This window comes from Acomys russatus, chromosome 24 (assembly GCF_903995435.1).
Source record: "Acomys russatus chromosome 24, mAcoRus1.1, whole genome shotgun sequence".
Lineage (NCBI taxonomy): Eukaryota > Metazoa > Chordata > Mammalia > Rodentia > Muridae > Acomys > Acomys russatus.
The window spans coordinates 55243546-55253197 of record NC_067160.1 but is presented as its reverse complement, the minus strand read 5'-3'; positions in this window follow the sequence as shown (position 1 = coordinate 55253197).

The window sequence follows — 9652 nt, the reverse complement described above, 5'->3', positions numbered from 1 at the left end:
AAAAAACATCAAAAGAGATGTGTGAACTCAACACAATCTCAGGGCTAAGGCAGAAAGGGGAGCCCCTTGCGTTGGGGCCAAGCCACCCCGTGTGTGTGTGTGTGTGTGTGTGTGTGTGTGTGTGTGTGTGTGTGTGTGTGATGTGTCACTATCAGTGGGAGATGGAGCTAGAGACACAGCACAAAGCAGCATTAGGAGCTGTGAGAGACTCAGGTAAAGCCAGGGTTGTTAGCTTCACTCCAGAAAAGAATTTCAGGGCCGACGGATGAAGTAGCACTGATGTTTCTAGAAAGAGATTTCAACACGGGTTTAAGCACAGGGGTTAACAGAAAGAGAGGCCCTTAAGCAAAGGATGCTCCACAGACAAGTGTGGGTGTGGCCTGCTTGAGAGTAGCACGCTGAAGTGTCAGCCATAGGTATGATTTTGTGACTTCTGGATCCTTTGTTCAAAGGGTTGCTAAGATACTGTCTTTCTTGCTCTGTTTTGGTAAATGGGATGGGCAGATTGTGCCTCCCGGTGCCTTGGCTAAGATTACAATCTGATAAGGTACCGCCATGGGCAGAGGGCGGTTAGAATGCATCACTTACTGTCCAGAGTCTTGCTCATAAGATTTCCAGATTGCAGATTTACAGCTGGGAAAGAAGTGAGGCCGCACTGGAAGGTTATGTGCACCCGGGACTTAAGCCTTCTTTCTAAAAAGAGGACTGTCTTCACAGGCAATGTCACAGCAAATGTCAGCTGGGCTGGGAGACTTCAGCCAGACTCCAGGGTGAAAGAGAGGCTCCCTCCCTTCCTTCCCTCCTCATGCTGCCTTAATTTTCTCTATCTTTCTAAGCGGTGGGGGAAGGGATCGGAAATGACATTTTAAAGTGACCTCTCCCTGAGTTGTGCTTTCCCAGCCCTTGGCTGGGAGGTCACTCACAGCCTCTCGGTGGAATGACTCCATCAGCCCTGGCCCTGTCAAAAATCCATTAGTGTCTCTCTGTTACACTAGACAAGCAAAGAACATATCTTTCCTTAAATAGACCGGGGAGGTGATGTGGTCAGGTTAGCCTGCCTACCCAGGAGTAAGCTGACTGAAGATCGGCAGGCATGGACCTCTGTGGCACTGTCTTGGCCCAAGGGCATAGTGTCTGGTTGAGAAGACAGGTGCAAGTAAGCGGGCTTGGAAAGGTGGGGGAGGGGGGAAGGAGGCGGCCACCTTTGGCCTAGAATGATGTTCCGACTAGCCACTGCCCTTGCCTCTGATTCACCAATGATGTTGGAGAGCTGTCCCCAGGAGAGTTGCTTTCCAGGTCTTGAGCCCCTCACACTCTGGGAGGGAGTGGAAGGAAGGTAGAATAAAAAGTGTGGGCCCTGCTAAGTAGAGGTCCAGTGCCACGCCCTCTACAGGTGGTCAGGGGTAATGCATGCTTGGCCTGGCTCAGGTTGTGCAACTCAGCGGGATTATCCAACAGGGACAAGGGAAGCAAAGCAGCCTGCCAGACATCTTGCTGGCCACTGGCAAGAGAGCACCTTCGGCAGGCTAGAAAACATGTTCCTAACCCCCTCCGTGTGGCCACCCACGTGTCTGGGTCCTCATCCATCACTGGGACAACGGCTGCAGCCACCCCTCCGTGAAAAACTAAGATAACAGATGCATGCAAACCTGGAAAACTCCCACCCATGGAACGTGTTATTAAATCCATTTATTACCTGGGATGTCCCTTCCCGCCAAATTCATTTCAAATCAATTAAACAGAAAAACGGCCGCGGAGGAGCATACCCTTGGCCTCTGTCATATGGTTGTCCTGGGTCTTCCCAGGTCTCCTATCACTAGGCTCCGCCCTATAGCTGCTCCTCAGACTGTAGGAAGGAGAATTATGATGCTGGAGACCTAGGGGAAGCCATATATGAAGGAAAGGTGTCAACGTATGCCAGCTCCATATCTTCATGGACTTGACTGGTTCACCTGGCTGGGCCAGTGTCATCACAGGACCTGTAAGCAGGAGACTGAGGAAAGCCTGGCAAAATGAAAAAAGGTGGTCACATGACAATAGAAGGTTAGCACCCACAGCCAGAGGGTCACAGCCACAGCATGAAGCATGTGAGACCACAGACCTGAGAGGGGGCGGAAGGAGACTCTCGTGAGCCCTGGGAGAAGGGCAGGTCTGCCCATCTTCCTCCAGGCCTCCAGTGATGTCCACATGATGCCTGTGTTGTTCGAAGTCCCAGTCTGGGATGTTTGGTTTGACAGTACACAGTAAACCTAAAAGGAGGCTGGGGAGACCGAGCAGTCCTAGGCTCCTGCTAGTCCTGCCTCCTCCCATGCAGGCTCCACCCCTTCCTTGGGAACAGAAAGCTGCGCCTACCTCCTCATGCTATCTGGGACATAAAGAAGATGTCGTCACTGCTCCTGAGTTAGGAGGCTGGCTCTGGAAACCAGGCTAAAGCAGCCTGGTACCAGTGGGTCTGAGGGGGCTGTCCTCGAACTGGCTCTGGCTGGGCCCATGCCAAGTGTGACCCCAGGCCATGTGTATCTGCACGTCCTATTTTCCAACAGTCTCTAAGCTGGATGACTTCAGTGGGGACCGAGGAACAGATGGGATGTGTGGGTCCTTGATGGAGCACAGAGGCTGGGCAGGAGTCTGTCCATCTGTCCTTGCATCTGCAGCGCCACTCTGGCTGGATTTATCTTTCTATCCTGGTTCTGTGTATCCTTGAAGGCTGCAGCAGATCAGCAACTGCCTGCTGATCTGCCCAAGTAGAGAGACAGGAAGAGGCAGACCCCACGCCTTTCAGGATGAGGGCTGTAAGTGATTGAACACTCAGGGACCACGGCCTCTCCACCTTCAGATCCTTGAATGGGACGGGGCTGACATTTAGTAATAGTTACTGTGGGACAAAGGAATTTCTTACGGCTCCAGGTGTCTTCTTGAGGCCACCACTGCCTGTTTCTCATGTGACTCTCAGTGTGCGTTGACCGAGTGGCTACAACTACACACCAGGCAGTGCCCTTGGGCTTCAGGCACAGTCAGAAGAGCAGCACCACAGCCTCCCTTTGGCTGCCCACCACCCAGATGAACCTTTCCTCAGCCATGCACGCCGACTAGGCTGTTGACTCCAGCCCTGCAGGCCCTTTGGACCTTGGCTCAAGGCAACATGAGGCCACAGGGACAGGACGATCTGGCCTTCAAGCTGGCCTAGGCTGAAACATGGGTGAGCGGCTCCAGGTTCTAGGCTCAGAAGAGCACTCATTTCTAATTCCCATCCCCCTCCTAGGCTGAGTCTGAGAAAGGAGTAGAGACTTACAGCTGCCTGCTGGGCCAGAGCTGGTGGAAAGCCTCTTTGCAGTCAGCTTCTGTGTGTCCATCTCTTAAGCCCCGAGCTCTGCAAGCAAGCGGGAGATAAGGGAACACAGACAGCACCTTCTGCAGGTCAGGCCTGTCCCAGTTCACTTGTTCACAATGATAACCCAGTGCCTTGGGCAATGAGCTTACCTCCTCGGATTTCAAAGCCCTTCCTCGCTGAAATATAGAGATTTTTCTTGGCGGGCTGGACTCTCACGGCCAGCCATCCATCATCTCTGCGCACTCAGAATAGCAATAATTATAGCAACGATAACATTAACTCGCTTCTGTGCGGTGCTTTATGGCTTACAGGAGCCCTCTTGTACATCTCATCCCAGACAGGCTTGAGCTCATACTGCAAGGATAAAGGGTACAAACTCAGAGGCAGAGAGGTTATGACCTTGGGTGTGCACATGGAGGCCAGAGGACAGTCTCTGCAATGCCATTCCTTGGTCCCTGTCCACATTGCCTTTTTGAGGCAGGGTCTCTCAATATCCTGGAACTCACCAATTAAGCTAGTCAGGCTACCCAGCAGGCCACAGGAATCCCCCTTGCCTCTGCCTTACCAGTCCTGGGATTACAAGGGACCGTCCCTCTCGACTTCTCTTTCCCGGTTTCTTGGGATTAAACTGAGGTTGTGCTTGCAAAGCAAGTGTTTTACCATCTATGCCCCTAACCCAGCCCCTGACCCAGCCCCTAACCCAGCCCCTAACCCAGCCCCTGACCCAGCCCCTGACCCAGCCCCTGACCCAGCCCCTAACCCAGCCCCTAACCCAGCCCCTGACCCAGCCCCTAACCCAGCCCCTAACCCAGCCCCTGACCCAGCCCCTGACCCAGCCCCTGACCCAGCCCCTGACCCAGCCCCTAACCCAGCCCCTAACCCAGCCCCTGACCCAGCCCCTAACCCAGCCCCTAACCCAGCCCCTAACCCAGCCCCTGACCCTGGCCTTTGCGCCATCCTGCTCTTCATCCACTCAGGGATGCAGATCCAATTTCTGCCATTCCCGGGACCCACACCCAACCTCCTTTGGCCTCTCTGGGCCTTCCACCTCTACTTCCTCCTGTAAGCTGCACCCAGACTCTAGAGTATTGCAGAAAGAGGTGAGAACAGTAGCCATCATGGGCCAGGGCCTAGAAACCCCAGTTCAGGCCTGGTCAGAGCCAAAAGCATCTCAGAAAATAGCTCTCTCCACTTTTTTTTAATTTATTCAGATTACATCTCAATTGTTATCCCATCATTTGTATCCTCCCATTCCTCCCTCCCTCCCGCTTTTACCCTATTCCCCTCCCCTAGGTCAATGACCAAGGAAGACCTCCTCCCCCACTATATGGTCATAGACTATAAAGTCTCATCTTGGTATCCTGCTTATTCTTTCTTTGAGTGCCACCAGGCCTCCCCACCAAAGAGAGGTGGTCAAATACGGAGCACCAGAGTTCATGTCAAAGTCAGTGCCCACTCTCCACATAACTGTAGAGAATGCCCTGTCCACTTTTGGATTTAAGAAAACTGAAAGCAGAGGTCCCAGAGTCTGAGCAGCGTGTGCTCAGCCTCTCACTGGTTTCCATAGCCTTTCAGGGACTCAGAGGGCAGCTAAGTGCACCTGCCTGTAAGGGCCAGATGTCTGCCCTGGCATCCAAGTGTCCAGGCTACGTACAGGATGCTAGGCTGCGACCTCAGAATTAAACAGCTGCCCATGCAATGCAGCGTTCCCTTGGTTTGTGGAACCATCAGTCCCGTTGCTGAGCCACTGCAGGCAGAGATCCATGAGGCAGCAGAGAAAGGCATGTGGCCACAGTCTGTGATCCTGCCTCTACCCACCTGTCCAGCTGTCCAATGTAATCAGGGCAGACCAGTTCATGTTCTGTTCCTGGGAGCATCAAAGGAGACAGGAGTGTTTGCCCAGTGGGATGCCTGCCCAGCACAGTCTGCACCCTCTATGCCTGGCAGATAGCATGCATTATTCCAATAAGATCACTGCTCTTCTTTACATGAGTGAGTGTGTGCATGTGTGTGTGTGTGTGTGTGTGTGTGTGTGTGTGTGTGTGTGTATGTGTGTATGTGCATGCGCGGGCGTGCGTGCGTATGTGTGCGTGCATCTGTGTGCCTGTGTGTCTGTGTGTCTTTATGTCTGCATGTATGTGTGTCCATGTGTGCCTGTGTGTCTGTGCATGTGTGTGTGTGCCTGTGTGTCTGTGCATGTGTGTGTGTGTGTGCCTGTGTGTCTGCATGCGTGTGTGGGGCTCCTGCTCTATCACTCTCTGTCATCTTCTCATGAGGCTGTCTCTCCCTGAAGCTGAAGCTAGGCTGGCAGCAAGCCCAGCCAGCCTCCTACTCTCATCCCCGCCACCCCACCCCCACCCCGAGGTTACAGGCATTCGCAAGCACACCAGGCTTTTCACACAGGTGCTGGGGGTTCAAAGGGGTCCTCAAACTTGTGTAGTAAATACTCAGCCACTGAGCCATCTCTTCAGCACCTCTTATTTTGTCATGTCATGTCTATCTTCTAACTTTTCCGTCATGGTTATCCATTACTTCCCAGGTCAGGTGAGCTGTGTCTGACATCACTGATCATCCTCTGAGGACTAGGACTGTCCCCCATGGAGCCTGTGGATGGCCTCTTCAGCACAGAGAACCCAGTCCCCCTCGCTCGCTCACTCCTGCTTCTGCTAACTTCCCAGCCACTCTGCCAGTCAGAGCCTGGGCCCCACTGCTGTGTTTCATAAGGAGCATTCCTATTCGGAGCTCGCCCCAGCTAGTTCCACCGCCATCTGCTCACCATACCCCCACTCAGGAGTGGGCAGACTGGTGGCCACCTTCTTGGAATGAAAATGCATGCTTCATGACAGGCCACCCTCCCATCCCAGTCACCAGTTTTGCCTTTTAAGTTAAACAATGGTAAGGAACATTCTTTCCAGGATTCCTGAGAAGCTGAGGCCCCCTAACTATATTTCTTGGGTCCCAAAATAGCCCAGGAAAGTATCGTGTTGGGGGACAGGGCATGTGGGGACCTGCAGCTTTCCTTCAAACAACTCGTGCTGGACCACACAGTAGAGACACAAACAGAAGCAGCAGCAGCTACTTCTTCTTCTTCTTCTTCTTCTTCTTCTTCTTCTTCTTCTTCTTCTTCTTCTTCTTCTTTTTCTTCTTCTTCTTCTTTTTGACTTTTTGAGACAGATTTCTCTGTGTAACAATCCTGGCTATCCTGGACTCACTTTTGTAGACCAGGCTGGCCTGAAACTCACAGCGATCCGCCTGCCTCTGCCTCCAGAGTGCTGGAATTACAGACATGTGCCACCACACCCGGCTATAGACAGAAGCTTCTTGCACTGGCCAACTTCATGTGTCAATCAACAGAGGGGATGGCATTATGTCTGTGCATGCCTGGGAGATGTTTCAGGGGTAAAGCATCATGTGGTTCAGCGACTCGGCACAGCAAGTCACCTTCCACAACACAGCTGTCTCTTCTGACCCACCAGGGGCCCACAGAGAACAAAGGGCCAAGGAGAGCAGGTCTCGCTTGAGACAGCACCGTCTTTGGCTTCCATCCGCATGCAACCCTGCATTAACGGGTTTCAGTCATTGGGTCAGAGCCTCTGTCACTCACCTCAGTCTGCAGGATGCACTTGTAGACTGGGTGGCACTGGCTCTCCAGCTCTCTGACAGCATTTCCAGGGCCTTTCCGTGGCATGCGGTGGGTCCCGAATGATAATTCCAGTCAAAAACACATTCATCATCCACCCCTAGAATCTTTCCTCAGCTGTGCACTGTGCTAAGGAGCTGGAGATGTCTCCCTCGTGGCCGTGGGCTGCTGGGAGGTGGTGTTCCGCCACTGTCTGTGTCTTGGGAGAGGGTCCCCCATATGTTACTAGACATGGAAAAGACCCAGAGTTACAATTCAAAATGTGGCCCCCAGTAACAGATACAGTTTCTGCATCCTCAGTAAAACTGAACATAGTAATTTGGACCATTGTAAGTTCGGAACATACATACATATACATGCACACGTCCACACATACATACCCTACTGTCTCTGTTTCTCTGGGGAGCATAAAGGAGGGAGCCAGATTCCCCTCACCCCCAACTTCAGGGGCCCCAGTGGGTTTTATATGATTGACTGAGCTCAGAACCTGTGCATGACCACAGAGGAGCCACACAGCCAAGGAGACAGGAATGTGTGCACGCGGCACCTTAACAGACCCAGAGGCGACATAAGGAAGTGTCCCTGGGCATAGATTAACATTTGTGTGTCTCCTCACTGTGGACAAGATGCTGAGAAGCAGCCATAGCTGCAAGCTACAAATGCACTTGGGGCTGGATCTTGGAGCGTAACAACATAAAGCTATGGGATGTTCAAAAGCCAAACCAAACCAAACTAAACCTCTCAGTGCTGGGGGCAAGCCACAGGGCTCAGGCGCGCTAGCTGCAGGCGTCTGCCGAGGCCAAAGCAGGGACGATTTGAGCCACTCAGCAGTGGAGACTGGAGAGGTGGAATAAAGAATAAACAGCCTTGCACATCGGCAACTGGGTCTTTAAGGGACTGGGGAGAAGAGCTCGTCCCTCCTACAAAGGGCACTCACTATGTTGAGCAGGAATCAGCAAGGAAAACTACAGCCTTTCTGTAGAGATCAGGGGGCCCAGGGTCACTGGGCCGACGCTGGTGGGGAGCGATGGACAAGGGGATGCTGGGCAAAGTAACGAGGTGGGTAAGAGAAGCACGCGCCACCAGCTGGCGTGGCATTGGAGCAATGGAAAAGGAAGGCCACCTGAGAACCGAGTGACACGTCAGCATCTTTACTTGATGACAACAATCAGGAATGTTGCTGGGAATCATCCTCATTTACACAAAGGGAACAGAGGTCTAGAGGCACACAATGCAGCATCGAAGTGGACTCTTCCTCCTGGCCCTGAGCCCCACAGCCACTCCTCCCATGAGTACCTGGGCTCACCTGCACTCAAAGGCACCTCAGAGCTTTCTCTCCTTGCTCTTTCTTCTGGAAAGAGCCACTCAGGATCTCAAAGAAGCATCTCTTCCTGGGCAGTTGACCCTTAAGACTCCCCCGATAGCAATTTTTAACATGGAATTTTCCATCCTATTATGTCAAATACACAATCCTGGAGTGTTAAGTTTATTCACAGTTGTACAGCTGTCCTTGCTCTCTACATCTTCTCGGCTTCTAGAAGCTCTGCCCCCATGAAACACTGAGGCCCCACGGCCTGACATCCAGCACTCGGCTCCCTAGCTCCACATCTGGTGGCTCCAGGTGCCTCCTGTGAGTGCAGTTACATAACGGCAGCTACTTCATTTGCATAATGTCTGTCAGTTGCACCCAAGGTCCAGCCCGTATTGACGCCCTTCCCTCTTAAGGCTGAGAACTATCCCACCATGTGGACGACTGCATTTTATTTTTCCCTTCACTGGATGACGGACGTGAGTGCTGTTTCCATGGTTTGACTATTGTGAATGGTGCTGTGGCTATGGGCGTGCACATCTCTTCACAGCCTCACTTGCAATTCTTTTGGGCACATGCCCAAGCAAGAGACTGCCAGATCATAGCTCTATTCTCTGCTCGCCTTTTGAGGCCTATCCGTGCTGCTTTCTGCAGTGGCTGCTCCATTTCGCATCCCACCAGGCGTGCGTGGGACGCCAGCTTTCTGCCTCCTTGCGGCATTTGCTTTTGGCTTTTGCTTGGTAATAGCAAGCCTAGTGCTGACGCCAGCACTTTACACACTATCGACAATAACTTCTCGTTTTATGGATGGTCCCGTGCAAGGATGAAGGGGTGGGTGTGCGTCCACACGCTAGTGAGTGTCTGCTGCGCCTTAGGCCGGTTCTCTCCAAGATCATCAAGATTCGGCATCTGGTAAAAAGGAGCACTTTGTGTCTCAGTCATGTCTCGTCAGATAAGAGCATCTGGGGATGAATGAATGAATGAATGAATGAATGAATGAATGAATGAATGAATGAATACCGTGAGTGCATGCGTGGCTGTCTAGAGGCTATCTTGGAGTGTTCTAGCAGCTACCCATGAGTTATGCTTAGGCTAAAGGGATGGGGTAGCCAGTGGCCGGGACCTGGGCATACAGTTCCTGGGAACAGTGAGGAAGAGCCCCAGGAAAGGAAACAGAGGCTACATCTGGCAGGAAAGGCTAGCACGTTCCTCTCTGATCCTGAGCAGCCAAGGAAGGCTATAACAGGGATGCCAAGGCCAAAGGCCAGGGGCAGAGGCAAGTGGACCTCACAGTTCCCCTGAGGCCTGGCTGACTTCTCAGCATAAAAAACAGAGAAGAGACTGGCAGAAAGGAACGTGGAAGGCAGCTCTG